The sequence below is a fragment of the Cuculus canorus genome, chromosome 1 (assembly GCF_017976375.1).
Source record: "Cuculus canorus isolate bCucCan1 chromosome 1, bCucCan1.pri, whole genome shotgun sequence".
NCBI classification, from domain to species: domain Eukaryota; kingdom Metazoa; phylum Chordata; class Aves; order Cuculiformes; family Cuculidae; genus Cuculus; species Cuculus canorus.
The window spans coordinates 145,444,183-145,463,841 of record NC_071401.1 but is presented as its reverse complement, the minus strand read 5'-3'; the positions used below and the strand labels follow the sequence as shown (position 1 = coordinate 145,463,841).

The following is a 19,659-nucleotide window of genomic DNA, read 5'->3' as shown; positions in this document are numbered from 1 at the left end:
TAGTAGTCTCTGGCACAAAACAGGAGTGATGGTGTAAAGAGTCAGATCTTAAATATCTAAATGTAGTGTAATGGTAAATACCACTGAAAATTAGTAATCTATTTCAAATCCTCAGCACAGTAAAACATATTTTTTAAAAAAATTCACAATCCTATTTTTAGTTGCAAATCCTGACTTCGATTCTCTGTTGAGTTGGATTGTTGAATTAGCAAACTCATGAATTTCTTAGTACAGGATATGGCTGTTGATACCGCAGGCACATGTGCGTACTCAATGGCTCAGCATGCAATATTTTATATAATATATTTCTTAGTTCAGTAGCTAGAATAAAGAAATGCACCCTAATTTTTGAGGTTTGGCCAAAAAAATTCCCTAGGAAAATCAAATTTTTAGGTGGACACATAAAAATGCAGAGGAGACTTAGAGTCACAGATTGGCCGAAGGCAGTTGCTCCTACCACATGACCAGGAAAAAGGAGAGAATGCCACTTCCCATTCACAAAAATCAACTTTTCCTAGTATCCCATGTTGTATTTGTTGTGTCTTCTTTATTGCAGCCAGCAAGGCAGAAGCCCTGCTGCCAAGAATTTCTTCCATTCCTTTTCAGAAAGCCATTCATCCACCATAGTTCCAGTTGGAAAAACACCGTTCAAGCATGTAATTAAAGGCTTTGTCATTATGAATATGTACGGGACAGCTGTATTAAGTTGCATGAGCTGTTTTCCAAAGGCCCTGAGAAAACAGTGATACTAACGATTACAGCAGGCCAACAGCTGATTTCAGCCTGGATCCTGCTGTCAGGTTAATTAGCGTTCCCACCTAGGTATTCAGAGGTTGCTTTTAAAAAAATAAAACAGCGAAGAATGCGGACATCTATCTGCAGGGGATACATTTACTTTTCGCTTTTATGCACACCTTCAATCTTCTGGTTTTGGTCCTGTTTCTATAACAATGCTGGCATGTTATTTTCAGATTCATGTTCTTAGTACTTGTTCAGTTTCCAGGTGCTAAGGAAGCGTAAAATCCTTTCTTGTTTTGTTTGGGTGAGGTTTTTTGGTGTGTTTTGTTTTGGCTTTGTTTTAGGTAGGGCTGGCACCAAATGGTTTCTAAGTTAAAGGAGTGAAAGAAACAGTTAGCAAATCTGTTTTCGTGTTTTCTCTCTAGGTATTGCATTGAAAAGAGAAGGCAATTATTCCACAGAGCTGAAGTCTGGTTACACTGAGGTTTATTGAATGTTGATTGGCATCTTCACACATGATTTAAATACTGGTTTGCGTCATCGGCGTTACAGAGTCAAGAGATCACAAATGGGATTGGAGTAGAACTATAGCAGCATATTTTTTTGTTGATTATTGGCAGAGGAAAACTGTGTTTATTCTCTTCCAAACAAAAACAATACTTTTCAAAAGAAAGCGTTCTCCTTCTCTTTTCTCACATTTTTCTTCTTCTTATAATCCCCAAACTTAACTGCCTGTCTTTCAGGAAGAGGTTTTGTTTTTTCCTTTAACTCCATGGGGATTAAAATTTCAAAAGCTAAGTTTAAATGTAAAATAGCTGTACCTAGCAAAACTATCAAAATATTTAGAAAATAACAGGGGAGAAAAATTCCACTTCCAAAAAATTTATCATTCTTTCTCACAAATTAGTCAACGGTTATTATTTTTTCATTTGAAACCTCATTATTCATTCAATAGACTAGTATCTGAGGAAAAAAAACAACCAACCAAACAATGCAACAGCCTCATTCAATTCTAGAGCAGAGTCAATAATTAAAAGACCTGATCTAAACCCCTTCTCTGCAGTGTATATGTATTTGGAAAGCCAAGTAAAACAGGGACCTCAAAAGTCACTGATTTATTCCTTTCAGGCAGAATCATCATATACATGCGAATAAGCTTATTTGTGTTTCTTATGTGAGAAACCATTCCAGCTGTAAAGCTCAGTGGTAATGCACTCTGATAACCTTCACTCAACTAACTAAAGGATTGAGACACTTAGTATTGCTAATACTCAGTAGAGCCAACACTGAAAGTAAAATTTACTAAAGTTACCATCACTGGGAAATAGAATTTTTAATTTTCTCCAAGAATATTTTCATGTAACATTTTCTGATATTTAATTAGCCATGTTAATGATATCTATATCCAGGGGTATCTCTTCCTCTGCCAGCTAATTACGACACTCTAATTTTTTCTTCTGAGAGTGAAATGGCTTTTGCTCTGTGTGTGTGTGGTCTTTTTGGTCTTCACAGATTTGAAACCTGCGAGGTTAACGGAAGTTTCTAATGACACCCTCCAGGGTAGCCTCCTTTGAAGGCTAGGATGAAGAGCTTTGATTTCAGGTCACTCCCTATGTGACTGCCTTTAAAGTTCATCTGAATTAACATTCAATGATATTTTTGGCAGCTTTCACTGCCAGGAAAAAAAATCATTACAGTGGAATAATAATGCAAATAAACTTTGCATAGTCCCATTAAATCATTAAATGCCACATTGTTCTGTAATGGGAGTGACATTTCATTATTTCTAAAGCATCAAATATGTCTCTGCTCATTGCCAGTTTCATTGTAATAATACTGGTGACAGAATACAATAACACTGGAGCAAGAAAATAAGAGGTCCTAGGGCTTATATGATGCCTGCAGATACCTGAAATGACAAAAATACAGAGACAAAGCGCCATAGAAGAACTGTGCTGGGCTTTTCAGAGTGTATTCGAACGTTTGGTCCAGATTGGCAATGGTATTTAATTCTTCTTTTGTGCTCTTACTGACAAAAGCAAAAAGAAAAGATTAGTTGGCTGTCATTTGGAGACACCTTCAATTTTTTGTTCTGTGTTTTGTTTTTTCTTCCCTCCATAATTTTCTCCTTGTAACCTTTACAAAGTATAAAGAAACCCTTCGTAATGGTACTACACCTTGCACTTGGATGTATAAGGTATAAAACCAAAACAAATGAAACAAACTCCAGTTTTGCTTTTAAACAGAACTCTCTGAAGTCCAAAGACTTTTTTGGGGAAGAAGGAAAAATCTTAAGAGATAGAAAGCATTGCTATATTCTTTTAAATAACTGTTAGAATGTTTATTTATATGGAAAAAAAAAATGGAGCAAGGAGAATATGTCAGACAATTACAAAAAAAAACCCAAACCCAAAAGAGTTCAGAAAAATCAGGGAGAAAATCTCACCATATATTAAAAAATGACATGTACCAGGGGAGTAAGCAGATATAATTCTACATTATATTCATTCCTTCTCTGGCTACTATGGCATTGCTTTTTTGAAGGAGCATTCCTGCGTATGACTTTCAAGAACAGCCAGAGTTTAGATGGCTCTAAGATCCATACAGTAGAATGAGACAGATAAAAGGAAAAAAAGGTCCTGGGTTCATCAGGACATCTACTACAGTGTAAGTGCAGATCTGCAGGTCAGAAGGGGCCTTTCTGCTGACAGTTCATAGGGCTACTCAGGGATTTCAGCCGATATTTTCAGCTGGGGGAGAAATTATTCTCTATACTGTCAGTGAATACACCACTTGCCTTACAAAGGAAGCCAAGACCCTGTCAAGGTGGGAAGGCAGCAAGTTACGTAGCCAGTTCCCTGCTGAGCGTGTCCTTAGAATCTAACTTCAGCCGGAAGGTCTTCCTGTAACCATTAGCAAATCCCCTGCTTTGACTGAGATGCCTTGTTCCAGGCATTCAAATGATTCCCTCACCACTAGTGTGTCTGTTTGCCAGCTTGATTTATGTTTATCTTTCCAGAGTCGGATCATGTCCCACACTGTGGATCTTCTTGGGATATGATATTTTTTGCCCCTTTTTTTATTGCCAAGGCAATAAAACCACAGTTTCGTGTCACAGCTCCCACAGCCTCTTGTCAGAATCCTTTAATACTAATGCCATAAAGCCATAAACTCTTGTGTTTCTTAGGGTAATCTCATACCAGGTGTCCAGGTACTTCTTTGTCTTATTCACATCATGTGAAGGTACTGAGACATAAACTTAATGCAGCAACTGAACTGTTTTGAGCAGCTATTAAGACCACTCAAATCAATATATTTTAATCATCTGAAAAGAAGACCCTCCTGAAAAGTATTTCCTACCCATTTGAAGCTAGTGTTTTGTGAGCATTAGAAGATCCATCCAGCCATGATCCACACAATACTACACGCTTTGGATTCAGGAGTGTACTTATGTACTTCACCCTTTTATTTTCATGGTTGCTGTGTTCCTATTACTCTTCCTTCACGCTCCCTGATGTGAGATGCCTAGTTCAGTAGTGCAGTCGCTAACGATCCCACATCCTCATAGTAAGGAAACTTTCATAATCCTGCTTGCTATAGCGGAAACTCAACACAAAGTATAGCTCTGCTTTTATGTTCCATTCAAGTGTCAACCACAAATGAGGTCCTCAAATCCCACTGAACTTGTCTAATTCCAAAAACGCAGTGATTTCAGTACATGATGTGAGTGTGAAATCAAACTTACACCTTATGTTTCTGGTATACTGCTACACTCTTAAATTAGACAGAAGTTTTTCTCATAAATGGAATCAGTAAAAGCCTGTGCTCAGTGCTGTGGTATTTCCAGTGCAGCATTGCAAAGACACATGCATGGAAAATTACCTCGGTAATTAAAACCCAGCCAGTTGGAAGCCTTTGGGCCTGCAATATTATTCAAACTGACAGAATAAAAATGTTTGACCTGATCTGTCACATTTCAGCACTCAGTGTCTATTTATGACAGTGTGACTTCATTGCATCAGACAGCTTATCATGCTTGAAGAGCTGTTAGTTACGAAGATCAGCATTGTCTCTGTTGGTATTTATCCTGTGGTGCTGGAAGAGTGGTTCTGAATCACAGACACAGCTCTTCATCTGAAAGAAAATTAGAAAAATAATAGTAATGTGAGATTTACAGAATCAGGAACATGGAAGTACCTCAAGTGCTTACGTCACTTACGAAGCAAAAGCCTATTTCTGAGACTCAGAAGTCCAATCCCTATTGCCTTTCTCTAGAAAATAGAACTTCAGGTTTTCAAAATGCTGACTGCAGGAAAATAAAATTTCAAATCCTGCATTGTTGGGTCACCCTAACTGCTACTATCTGCTACTATCTAGACTTGAGAGGCAATGTTCACTTAGATATGGACAATGGAGTGAGGGAACCTTATCTTCTCCATCTTCAGGTGACTACCTTGCCAAAAGTGTGCACTTAAGCCCATGGAGATCCAAGGATAGCGGTGTCAGTCTGGTCCAGCATGTTTTTCATGGAACAAATAATTTTTTAACTACCTTACATCCTTGGAAATTACTGAACCGAAACTCCCCTTCTCTCCTGCACCCTTGTTACCTGCCTGTCTCTTTTATTACAAACTGATTTGTCAACTCTGTTGTGCCTTAACACAAGAAGAAGCTGGCCTGGTCTTCATCAGGTTCAAAATGTGCAAGAATGCTGTATTAATGTGTCCTCTTACTTAAACTGCTTAGCCTTCTCAAACAGAGTTAATGTTGAACAATTTGAAGTGGAAATCCTCCTGCTATTCTAGATGGGCAGGAAAAATTACTGCTTTCATAGTCTTCGAAAGCTTAGCAAGATCTTTGGCACTTGTCACAATAATGCAAATTGGACCAATATCAAAGTACACAACCAGTAATTAGTTCAGTATTTCAATAGCATTTGGTGATACGTGTCCAACACATTGTGACCAAATATGTTTGTGTAAAAACCACAGCAAGGCACATCCGATGGATGAGAAGCTTGGAAATTACCTCTCTACAGATCATTGACTCATTGCCAGTGGTTTGTACTAGTCGTCACCAAATTGGATACCTGGCTGGGGGGGAGCCATTTAGCAGCAGCTGTGAATGTGGTCACTACAGCCTCATCTTTCCTCATTGGTAGGCAGAGGAGAAGCCTTCTTGTTTCACAGCCCCTGGTCTTTGTCCACTCTGGGAGACCTCTCCCAGATGTATGCAGCTGAGCCCAGGGACCAGCTGTTGGTTTTCTCTTATCACCACCATGTACAAAACCGAAATACATAAGTTTTAAGTAATTTTCCTTTTTTTACCTTTTTTTCATATATGACTCATGCTTGAAAAAAAAAAAAAGGAAAAAAAGGAATGCCCATCTATAAGCATCAACTTCTGATCCTATAGGAGCTACTTTGTGATAGACAGTCTTCACTGCTGTCATGTTAGGGCCAGAAGTCAAAGACACAACAGCAGAAGATGTGGCTTACAGCTAAAATTAAGTGAAAGACGTCAATTCTTTTAATAAACAAACTCTGAAAATGAGTCACCAAAAATAGTATGTATGATCTCATGGTGCAATTGGAAGAATATCCATACACTAGGGAGAAAAAAATGAATTCTCTCTTCAAAGTGTAGTGGTCAATGGGTCAAAGTCCAGATGGAGATCCGTGAGAAATGGTATCCCTCAGGGGTCCGTACTGGGACCAGTGCTGTTTAATATCTTTATCAATGATATTGACAGTGAGATTGAGTGCACCCTCAGCAAGTTTGAGGATGACACCAAGCTGAGTGGTGTAGTTGCCACACCAGAAGGACGGGATGTCATGCAGAGGGAGCTGGACAGGCTGGAGAAGTGGGCCTGTGTGAACCTTATGAGATTCAACAAGGCCAAGTGTAACGTCCTGCACCTGGGTCGGGGCAATCCCTGTTTTCAGTACACAATGGGGGTGACGTGCTTGAGAGTTGCCCTGCAGAGAAGGACTTGCGGGTGCAGGTCAATGAGAAGCTCAACATGAGCCGGCAATTTTCACTTGCAGACCAGAAGGCCAACAGTGTCCTGGGCTGTATCAAAGGAAGCGTGGCCAGCAGGTCGAGTTCCCTCTGTTCCTCTCTTGTAAGACTTCATCTGGAATACCGTGTCCAGTTCTGGAATCCTCAATGTAAGAAGGGTATGGAGCAGTTGGAATGGCTCCAGAGGAGGACTACAAAGATGATCAGAGCGCTAGAGCACCTTTCATATGAGGACAGACTGAGAGAGTCAGGCTTGTTCAACCTGGAGAAGAGAAGGCTCAGAGGACATCTTACAGTGACCTTCCAGTACCTGAAGGGGGCCTATAGGAAAGATGGAGAGGGGCTATTCATAAAGGCTTGTGGGGATAGGACCAGGGGGAATGGCTATAAATTGGAGAGGGGCAGATTTAGGTTAGACATTAGGAAGATTTTCTTCACCATGAGAGTGGTGAGGCACTGGAACAGTTTGCCCAGGGAGGTTGTGGATGCCCCATCCCTGGAAGTGTTCAAGGCCAGGTTGGATGGGGCATTGGGTAGCCTGATCTAGTGGGATGTCCCTGCCCATGGCAGCGGGTTTGAAACTAGATGATCTTTAAGGTCCCTTCCAACCCTAACTATTCTATGATTCTATTAAGGGAAAAAGAGATGTCTGGCAGCCCTGGCTGGTTAGTCTCATTGCTCCAAATCAATCAGCAATACACTTACAAGTGAGTTTTCAAAGCTTGCTTCTTACAAAAGGGGTATTCTCTCCTCTTAACTTTTAATCCCAGAGGAAAGAGCTGAATACTGACTATTCAGTGAACTCAAGACCAGATAAATAGACAGTAAGAAAGCACTAGATATTTTATGCTGATCTTTCTCTTTGTAAGGACAAAATAAACTGGTTCAAATGGTCTCTAGATGTGAAATGATTGGGGAAGGTCATAGAGTTTATATTAAGGAGAGGTGGACAGGCTAATTGACCTGAGAGACTAAAATGTGAAGCCTTTAATAAATGGATTGCAAAAATCATATTCCTCACAATAGTTGCCTGGAGTTTCATAATTGCCAGCATAGCACATTGTCCCTTCTCCCAGAAGGAGACTTAAGCAAAAATGAATAGAGAATAAGCCTCTACCTAGCTGCACAGAAATAAACTAGCACCTGAAACAAAGGTGAAAAATAAGACCACTTGTCTAAGGCATACACATGGCTTCTTCAACACCTTCTACAGTCATCTTGCTCCTTCTCAAACACAAACTACCTTAAGTCATAATGTCTGGATACAAGCTCAAATACCTATAACAACCTGGAGGGGAAAATGACTAAGAAGGACTGATATTGATGAGCATCATTAACTTGTTTCAATCAACCATGCAGTTTGGATTAGTTCCAACTCAATGCTATTTTAAAATTATCCTACTTTATTCCTTTAGTATTAGTCATTATCTGTGCCACAATTGTACGAGTGCATTGCATTTTACAGCTTCCCAGAAGACAGATCCCTACTCAGACGACAGCACAATACACTGGAATTTGTCTAAATTTAACTGCACACACAAGCAAAGGTAGAGAGTACACACAGCCTCGGAGGAATAATTCACAAATCAGCTAAGCTAAAATGAGTTCTTAGGAAAAGAAGGCACATGGAGAGAGAAATTTAAGAGTAAATGAAGGCAGTAAAGAAGTGAGGATAAAATTAAACTGAAGCAGAGCTGTGGACAACTCTGTGGAATTCTGCTGAACTTGGAAAGCAAGAATGAAGAGCTTAAATGTAATGCAGTAAGTCACCAGACTGAATGTGCTGTTTCAAAGCAGACTTTTTGCAATGCAGACAAAAATAATTAAGTCCTTTCTACTATTGACTTCAAAGACTGGACTTCTTCAAAAACATTCCCATAGAGATGTTTTTCTGGTTACACCAAAATGGAAATAAACGTTCTGGCAGTCTTATTGTCGGTTCTGATTTTTTAAGGTCACCTGATTTTATTTTTTGGGTTTTTTTTAAGTAAACTTCTTTTTTAGCAAACATGTTTGGTTTCATAATGTGGCATATCCAAACAAGACATTTACATCTGTAGCTTCCAATGAAGTGGTCCACTGCATTTCATACTATGTTTGAAGCAAAAATAAAATTAGTACGTGAAGCACCAGGCCTGTTTTGTGTAATTGTGGCACATTTGTTGAGAAATCTCCTGCCTTCTAACTCTAGTTATAACTTGCAGTATGAGAGACTTAGATTCTAGTTCCATCTTTCCTTTCAGGATTTTTTTCAGCATGTCTTTGTTTCCCGATCTGAAACAAGTGTCTCTGCTTTACTGTTTCAGGAACCCACAGAGTCAAAATGGAGCAGCTCCTTTTTCTTGTGTGGTGTCACCAACAGATGGTCTAACATATATTAACAGTTCTGAAACAATTGAAGCTACTTGCAAGTGCTTTTCTTGCTAAAATGCTCTTTATAATATATTATTGAAACATCTCTAAAAGCCAAGCACATAATTAAACCCTTTGTATATTGGTACAATACGTCTGTTCAGTCCTTCAGTCTTATTTAAAGATGTGATATGCATCCTAGCAGCTACATGAAAGATTCAAATTCTATGGTCCATTTGCAGCACAGGCTGATTGTTATTTAATCTCCTATCACTAAGACAACTGTCTTCCTGGAAATAAGGAGAATACATAATCATTAAATCACAGTTTTATAGGCATTTTACTAAATAATTGAACAGCCTGGCTGTCACAAAGGAATAATCATGTATAAATATGAAACTCTGTGCAACATTTTGTATCCAAATATGGAAGAAAGAAGTGAAGAGGAATAATTTTACTTGTTTTCATTATTAGAATTTCTGAGAGCCCATCATGCGGTTGGACTGAAGAGCAGCAATTAACAATGCTTAAAGTGACAAAAGAAATTGTTCTTAAAACTTAAACAAATGCAACCCTAAATCTACAGTCCTGATAATGCACATTTCCTTACACTTTACCTGCAGCTGACTATTACCGCAGTTTAGTACATGATTTATAAAATGTTATCCAACAATATAATATGATGGCAGTATGTTTCATACGACTTATTTCACACTTATGCAAAGACGAACTTGATAGTCATGAGTGTGTTTTAAGTAGGGCTGTCTGGGATACAAAATCAGGAAGATCTGGAAATGTTTTGGGAAAACACAGACTAAGAACTCTATAACCAAGTTGCTGGACAGCATGAATGTCCTGTGCTTCCCCAACTGAGTAGCAGATTACTTTTCAAGTAGATTTGCTGTAGTCACTGTAGCAGATCCCACTTTGCCATTACCTCTGTTAGAAATGAGCAACATACACACACAAAATAAAAAGCTGTTAAATTAAAGAGCTGTTTATTATTTTACCCTTGTATGAAATGAATGAAAAGAAAAAACAGTCCCACTGAGTATCTTGGGAGAAAACACCCGACCGAAATAGAGTAAGAAAGGGTGGAGGGAATTTCCAAAGGCAGTTTTCCTTTGTCCCTGATAGGACTGCCTGCTGTGATACCTGCACATTGGAATTCACGCTATGAATTGGCTGTGCCAAATACAGCCCTAACCAGAGTTACAGCTACACACTGTAAGCAGACACAGCCCAGCCTGACCCTTCAACTGGAAAATTGTGTGTTTTGATGAATCTTTAAAACACACAGTGCATTTTACGTACTAAACAAGTGATAATGATTAATAATGAAGGCAATGAATAACCACAAATGTGTGTTACAAGCTATGACAGTAGAGCTAGGCTTCTTGTTTTAAATGTCTGCAGAGTACCTCGATCTGAGCAAAAATTGGAAAAGAAAGATTCCAAAACCAGATTCTTCTGTCCTTCCTAAAACCACTCAAACAATAACTGGAGCAGTGCTGTTCTTTTAAATGATCACTACATTGAAATCAAAGCAACCAAAATTTGCTCAGATATATCGCTCATGCATACACAAATCGGCATTTGCCACTCGTATGACAAATAAGTTTTTCAAGAGGATGCTTCAGCATCGTAGATTTCATCCAGGGAGGAAGCAAGCATTTTTTACTGAGAAGCTGAGATAGATAAGCTAATGCTATGAGTTCATACAAGGAGTAGTAACATCCTACATAGAGACACTATACTGAGCTGCATAGAACAAGAAACTTGCTTGGTTTGATGTTACTTACACATTCTCGCATGCTGAATAATAAGATGTCATCTAAGGCCAGAGCCTGAAATAAAAGAGGCATTGGTTCTTCTATGGGCTAGTAACACAGTGCCTGAATTTACAGTTTTAAAACCAAAAATAAATTAAAATAAATGAAAACAAATTAAAATAAAATCGGAGAATCATGTAGTGGAGATTTTTTTTGTTGTTGTTTTATAAAATCAATACATTTTAAAAGTGGATGTGATAATAGTGGAGAGTGCAGAGAGGTAAAAATTAGGGGTCTGAATAGAGACACTTTTAGAAAGACCTTGGAAGAGCAAAGGATTGAGTCTGACTGCTGGTAATAGGATGGGGAAGGAATAGGCAGAAAAAGGCAGTTTGTTTTCTGTGTCCTAAGTCAATCAGCTCCCACCTCATTTGCACGCCAATTGTATTATGACTTTCCTACAAAGCTTTTGACAGCTATATGAGACTTACACAGATTAGAAAGGTAATGTCACTTCTTCATCAATTATGCAGCATATATATCTGCTTCTGCAGGAACTGGTCCTGCTAGCAGTCATATTTTCTGTTTTAAAACAGAGTTGAACCATTTTGAAGTCGAAGAAGGCATTGCCTGCCCTGTAACAAGTGTTTTCTGTGTCATCTTGATTTATGTTATCTACCACGTGCAATATTAATTTCAATCGCAATTAAAGATATTTTTTCCTCACTTTTAATTTTTTAATTGATTTGATCATCTTTCATCTTAGTTATTCATTGGAATGTCACTTCTGTTTATAAAACAGTATATTTGATTCTTTTTTACCTATGGGTCAAACTTTAGGGGAAAGGAGGTGCCTCCTTTCACCAGTTATAAAAGTGCGTTGTGTCAGTAGCTTAGAGGGTTCATTTGCCTTTGGGCACTCATTCCTGTCTCCAGCAGTAAAGGTATTGCTGCATTGCTCATAGACATGTTTATTTTTAGAAGAACATGGATAGCTTGAAAGCTCTTGGGGGGAAAATATACACCCAGGAAGAAGGATGATTACATCCTTTCTCAAACTTTGCAAGTTTGCTGTGCTTTTGGCACTTACACAGCCTGCTCAGGTATGCAGACAGCTATGGCTCTGTCAGTCTTTGGAAAAAGAGGTGGAAAATGTATTAATAACAATATGGGTATCTCGTTTCTGTGGAAATTCTTCCCCACCTGCCTGCACACCATGAGTAATTTCACACTGGCCAGTGATTGACATAGCTAGACCTGTGATCTAGGCTTTCTGGGTTACAGAGTAACTTAACAAAAAACAACTCAACCCCGGCCCCAAAACCCCAGACATCAAAACCTGGCTTGCAAAAAGAAGATACAAGGGTTTTGATCTGATGGCACAGAGCATGACTTTCAGAAACTTTTTCCTCCACTAGGCTCTTTTCATCTTTAAATTGTAAAATTCTATTTTACAGAAAAACAGGTGTTTAATAAGAAAAATAATTTAAAAAATACATTTTTTTTAATAGCAGCAACAAGAAACAAGAATTTTTAAAAGGGTTTAATTTCTAGCATTCATTTTAACTTACAGAGTTGGTAAAAAGTAGATAATACATTTGACTAATATTTTCTGTAATTTCTTGACATATTTTGGGGGGAAAAAGTTGCTGGTCTTTTCGTAAACTGAATTTATGATATATCATTTTGAAGAAAATATCGAATATGTTTCTGTGAATTGGCTGAGTTCTAGTCACTCATATCTGTGTTAAATTACAGCAGCAGGATCACTGCCAAAAAATTATTTTCCTCCTCACTGCAGTACTTTCTCAGTCCAGTCAGCCATTTTCAGCTGGCTGAATTACAACCAAACCCACTAGAGTATTTCTGAAATCTCTGAAGAACATCAGGACTGTTCTCACTTCTATTTCTGATCCGATAATTTATGTTTGTATAGGACTCTGTAAGGTAATGTGATAATACTGACACTGGATGCATCGCACACCTCCACCTTCATATTCTTTGTCAATCAAGTAACCAAAGTGCCTACAAACCCAAATAAAATGTAGGAGTAGGGCTTCTTATGTATAAATTCACAAATAGCTCATGAGAGCAAAAGAAAACCTGTTTATAAGGTTGTGGGGGAGGGTGGAAAAAGTACATTATGGAAAAGGAGTTGCAGGAGCTTCAGAATTTGTAACCGTATGGATGTAATACCAACAAGGTTTGGCACAGAGGAACACTCCATTCAGGCGCAGAAGTGCAATTGAGAAGTAGTCCTCTTAGGCACTGATTTGGTAAACAACATGGAAATAATATGCTTTCATTCCAGCAGACATGCTTTCAAGTACAACATCACAAAATCACTGCCCGAAACATCCTTTTCTTTCCAATCTTTCAGCTGACCTGTGTTCCTTTATTCACAGGCAGAACAAGTTGTACAAGCTGCAACGAAAACTGAAAGTATTGCAGACCTGTCTACGTGCACTGCTCATTTGAGGGAACACTCCTTCTGCTGGCAGCAACACTTCTGTCTCTTACCCTACACTGCAAGAAAAAAATGGCTTGCTTATACAGAAGCTTGAGTCAAATCATATATCTTTCTTTCCCATTCAGTATTTGCCTCCTGTATCGTGCATCCTATTCTTATAGCAAGTGTGGTCCTTTTAGATGCTCTTCAATGCTATGTATATACTTGAGAAATCAGAAGAAAAAAATTATAGGAACGTAAAGAGGATTGAAGAGAATTTAAAAAAAAAATTGAGTCTTTGATATTTAAACGTCAATCTTAAAAATTCATAAGATTTGACTCATTAGAGAAATACCTACAACCAAAGATGTCGATCAGCCCAGAAGTCAGAAAGTAATGTAGACCACTGCATGAAACTTTGAATGCTTTACTGAAATATAGGATTTTATAGGAAATGACCATATACTCAAAAGTTCTCTGCATTTTCCTAGTACTGTTCGACATACCAAAGAGCTATGTGTTAAAAAATAAAAAAAATGAAAATTGGGGTGTTTTTTTTTCTGAAAATGATGCAATTTTCTTATGAAACATCAATTTTTAGACCACCTTTATATGATGTTTTAAATATGTGTTTTCCCAGTGTGAATAGCGCTTAGACAACTTACGGCAGCTGAATATACAATGAGCACTTTGTGATCTAGGCTGCACACTTGTGATTGGAAGAATCTTTTAAAAGACTTAAGGGTTTTGCTAATGATTTTGGATGAGCATTTTGTAACTATTCCTCATAACTATAGGGGCAGGCAAGACCTTTTCTCACCCTTTCTTATCCTATTTCCACTTGCTTCTGCTCTTTCTTCTAAATGAAATTGCCTATCTGGGAAATTAACTAACATGTCTCTTCATATTCAATGTCCTCTGTAATGTGTGGTGGAAATTAGGTTCAAGACAGCTGCCTTCAAACTGAGAGTATTTTGCTGTGATATGATTTCTCCCATAGAGTAATGATTCCTTAGAAAAACGTTAGACAGAGACAGAATGCATCATATCACTAGAATTACTGTGAATGAGAAGAAACAGGCTGCTGTATTAATAATAGGCATCTACTTTCATATGATGATGAAGTATAACCAGTTTGTCACTAATCTTATCATGTGAAAAGCCAGGTTTTAGGAATCAGAGGGAGTATAAGCTTCCTCATGCAGAACATATTCCAATAAATCTGTTGAACTTTAATATCCCTACTGCCTAATCACTACATCATAATACTATTGACACATCAAGCCTGGAGTGATCATATTGGCTGTAAACAGCAGAACTACCACAGATGACAACAGGTATTTTGATTTTCTTGGTGCTTTGAGACTTTCTAACTCAAGGGCTGCATTATGGGTTTTATTTTAAGCAACTTTTCTATTGTTTTTTACTTGGAAGAAACTAAAATTATTAATGTGATGAGAAAGGAGGTTCATTAGGGGAGATGAAATTATTAACCAACATATTTCTCTTGAATGACACTTTTAATTACAAAATAGCTAGTTCAAAAAGCCCAATGACTTCTGTCTTTTGTTTAACTCTATTATGATATTTTTATATTCCTAGGAATACAGTGCTCTGGGATAACCTGCACAAGTCTGTTAACTCCTTTGAACAGATCAGACGACAATAAAATTTTTATATTCCGTATGTACCTGAATAGTCTGTCTAGATTTTCTCTTCCTCCTTCTTTTCAGTCACATACTACAGTATTTTAGAGCATACAGATATGCTCGAACTCCCTATGAAAAACACAGACCAGTTTTCAAAATATGCTTTAATAATCACGTAGTTTCATCTGTGTCACAATGTCAAGCGAAAAAATGGAAAGACTCCTTTTCATTGGCCTTCAGGTAAGAGCCAGAGAGAAGCGGGCACATCAACTAGGCATTTAAAAGCAAGTAGGTCTTTAATGGGAGGTGTTACCTCTATGTAACACTGAAACCCTGATTTTTCAGAAGTTCTGATCAAGTTGAGATATTAGAGAAGTCCCAACAACTTTGAAAGTTCAGATCTCTCCGAGAACCACAGGATCATTGCCTTAAAGTGAGACCCCAAACAGTTACATGCCTCAAATCAGTGAACTCTTCAGAATGGTACTTTCTAAATTTAGATTATCAATTATGGATGATTAAAATCACAATTAAGCAAGACATTTTCTATGTAAGAAGTAGAAGCCAGGGACATGATGGTGGTTTGCATAAATGATCTTAGATAACCATTCATGCAAATACTGTGTGTCCACAAAGAACTGCAGTATACCGTAGAGTCACTTTCCTCGTTCTGAAAAAGGATCAGGTGTATCTGGACCATAGCTGACAATTTTTTCACAGCATATTCTACTAACTCTTAAAGAAAGAAATTTAGCAACATTTCCATAGCTCCTCTTTCAGAGATTCATCCTATTTATTTTATTTTCCCAGTCCCTATCCTGATTACTATTTGTTGCAAATTTAGCCGATTTCTTCCAGTCAAATGCCCAGCAAACAACTGATGTCTGTCCTCTTTCTAATAACCTCTTAAGTACTGTACAATGAACAGGGAGTAAAATATTAGGAGGTGCATTTTATCTAAACTTTCTGAAAATATTTCACTATCTTGTGCCTGGACAGAGAACAAATCTAGATATTACCATTATTTGACCATACAGTCCTACTGCTTAGACAAATAGGTCACTACCATAGAATGCTTATAAGAACTGCTAGTAAATCTATATGTATGTATGTATGTACACACATACATGTATTCTATACATACACACACTTTTAATACAGAAAGTACAAAACCAGAGCAATGTAAAAGAAACAGTAGAACCGACATGATCTATCAGATAAGCTATCAGCAGTGACTACTTCATGAAATCTAAAAACTGAACGTGTTGTGAAATTCACATGTAATTGTGATTCTGTTCAAAACAAACAAACAAAAGAGCTGAGAAACTTCATATTCACATGTGATTTGAAGAAAAGTAGAGTGCACAGTATAGTCAACAGAATCTCGTTTGCTATTTTAAAAGTGCATTAAAAAATTCACGCTGTATGCTGCTGGACCTGTTCTGGGAATATATTTTTAAGCTTCAGAAACTCAACAGAGGAAAATGATTTCTTCTTGTAGACAAATGATGAACTCTTCTGAATGGGTTTCCTGGCATTAAATCGCAGACGGGGTGCAATTTAAGGAAAGATAAGTTATATGACTTAAATTGAATATCCCTACCCAGGGATTTCCACACAACAGAAGAAAAAATTCAGAAATCTGCCAGCTATCTAATCTAAGCATCTGCTTCTACCTCTTTCATAGAGGAGTTGTTTTAGGCACAATATTATTGGCTTATTATTATTGTATCAACTGAAGTGATAATTATAAAAGCGGAAGCTGTATGAAGAAGCTGGCCATAAGCTAATGAATAATTAAGTTCCTCGCACATATTATTTCCCTGTTGATGTTCACACAGGAAAATGCTGATAAGACTAATGTATTTTTATGGCTCAGGAAATAAGCTGATCACTCCCAAGAGAAGTAAACATTCCTAGAGAAAGGAAAAAAAGCTGCTGTTATCTGAGAAGGGAGAGCAAGTGTAGTGAAAGACACCAGAGCTAACCCTGATGTAGACCACAGTCTCCATATGCAGCAAGCCTCTCCATCAAAGGACTAGCCAGAAATAAAAAGTAGGATGATCTGCCTTTGGTATTTAAGATGAACAGAAGTGAAAATAGATCATATCCTGGGCTATCTAAATAGGAACTAGATGGATTAGGTGTACTTACTTTTCCTTTGTTGTATACAATTTCTTCTACTGGCACTGACAGAAGAAAAATCTCTGATGATAATCTTCCGCGAGTGCAACAAGGACAACACAAGTCACTAAACTATTTTTTGAAAGGGAGATAGGGAGATCCTTTTTAACTTTTAGAAAAGTAACTTTGCTTAGCAAAACAACTTCACATTATTCATATATTTGGCAGCAAAATAAATCCTGATGACAGCTTTGGATTTTTTAAGATGAAGAAACAAAATGTTTTAGGCCTAGCTTTTTTTCCTAAGGAGAATTTCCACTGTGAGATCACCATCATTTTTAAATAGATAAAAGCATTGCATCCACTCCAAAGGAAAGGAGATAATGAATTTTAATTTAAATACAAGGGTTTTTTTCTTTTTTTTTTTTTTTATTAAAAATGGAAGCAGAGTTTTTTTCACTTTGGCTTGACTCGAGCTATTTTTATGCTGAGTCTTTTGTTCAGCAAATGAAAAATTCTGTTCATCTATTCCAATGTAACTCTGAGTTGACAAACTGAAGCTAATTTTTTTCAAGGTTGCAGTGGAGAAGTCTTCTTCTCTACACTACTGATAATCTGAAAGATCTGTTGTAGTGCTGTTGGGAGCTATGGCTAAGTAGAGGTTGAAAAGTCAGAAATAAAATGAATGAAACTGGAGTCTGTCCTGTTTTAATTCAATAGCAGGAGAAAAGAAGTGAAACTGAAAAAAAACCCCAATAGTGTATTGACGTTACAGAAATTTCTCACACTTTTTTCTCAAGATGCAGACTGAATTGTATCTGACCATTTATGTGGGTTGACCGATAGTTTCAAGGATTATGAAGTCTGAAGGAATCTGTGAATTCAAAAAAAGATTGTTTCTAGGTACATCATTTCACCACATCCCAAACAACTATAACTAATAACCAGTTATATTTGAATTTATTAAGATATTAGCCACCCAGTCATTTATGGTTAGTTTGTATTACATATGATGATACGCATATTGTGAGAATTCCATTTAGGATACATTTGAAAAGATTAGCCACTCTTGACAAAACTAGATAATGTTGTTGCCCCTCATGTGAAACAATAAGTCTAAAAGATTTGGGTCTGTTTAGCCCAGAGAAGAGGAGGCTCTGGGGTGACCTTATAGCAGCCTTCCAGTAATTAAAGGGCGCCTACAGGAAAGATGGAGAGAAGGGCTCTTTATCAGAGAGTGCAGTGATAGGAGGAGGGGTAATAGTTTTAAGCTGAAACAGAGTAGGTTTAGACTAAATATTAGGAAAAAAAATTGACTGTGAAGGTGATGAGGCACTGGCACAGGCTACCCAGAGAAATCCTGGGTACCCTATCCCTGGAAGTGTTCAAAGCTGGGTTGGATGAGGCTTTGAGCAACCTGATCTAGTGGAAGGTGTCCCTGCTAATGGTGGGGAGGGGTAGGTGGAGCTAGATGATCTGTATAGACCCTTCTAACCCAAATCATACTATCAATTTATAATTTTACGACAAATCTACTTGTTCTCTCACTTTGATGGTAAAACTATGGCTCCAAATGTTGTCATAACCTACAAGTTAACCATAAGATATTGGCACAGATTTGATTTCATGTTCTTTCTCTGTACATATCTGGCATTCCCATTGCCTTCTCTGAGATCACAGGCTGTAGATGCCCCAGAACTTGGCCTATGAGTTATAAACATGAAGTAAATATAAATGAGTTTGGCAGATTCATTTTTTCTTTTTACAAAACATATTGCTGTCCTTTACAGGCCCAAGTCACCCAATTTTGTTAAACAGACCTGAACCAGCTGTTCTTTTGACCGGTATAGCTACTTATACCGGGACTAAATAAATCTGAAGTGGGTGGGGGTAAAATACTGATTTTCAGATCTATTCATTTTTATGCCTACTTTGCGCTTACTTTGTACATTTGTGTGGCTGTATGCAAATGAAAATAGGACATGCCTAATTATGTCCCAGCTACGCAAACATTTGGGCTTTCCTATGGCTTCAACACAGTAATGAGGTTGTCTGAAGTCAAATATATGTGTTGCTATCTGCTGGTTTGGTACCTTAGATAGTTAAGAGTAATTGAAATTGTCTAACAGCTACAATTTTCACCAGAGGTAAATGTCCTTATGATTAGGTGAGTTCTCTGCTGCAAATGGGTTTATTTCAAACACCATTCAGGAATTTATTTGGCTATCTTTTTCCATGGCTTTCACACTTTCATTGCAAGCATTACTTTTGACATTGGAGGAAAAATAATTAGAAGGTACTTATTCAAAGATATCAGTAAATAGACTTAGGAATGTGTCACAGTTCAGCTGGTGCCCTAGCCAGGTCAGCAACTAAACTTGATCCCAATCCACCCCTCTCCAGGGAAAGGGGAGAAGGAAATAAGAAAGAGACTTCTGGGTTGGAAACTAAAACTAAACCAGCTTTAATGAAATAATAATAATAAAAGGGAAAATACTGTCAATAAGAAAATAGTAAAATATATAGAAGTATATGAAATTGAACCCCTACCAAT

The 19,659-nt window shown here is 37.6% G+C and overlaps 1 long non-coding RNA gene across 1 annotated transcript in view; it reads right to left on the bottom strand.

Moving 5' to 3' along the window:
- Positions 1 to 1,252: 1,252 nt before the first annotated feature.
- The window catches only part of LOC128854196 (uncharacterized), a 91,666-nt gene continuing 73,259 nt past the window's right edge, over positions 1,253 to 19,659 (bottom strand). Inside the window, exon 3 of the long non-coding RNA XR_008453169.1 lies at positions 1,253 to 4,872. This is a non-coding gene — a long non-coding RNA (uncharacterized LOC128854196). The remainder of the gene's footprint in view (positions 4,873 to 19,659) is intronic.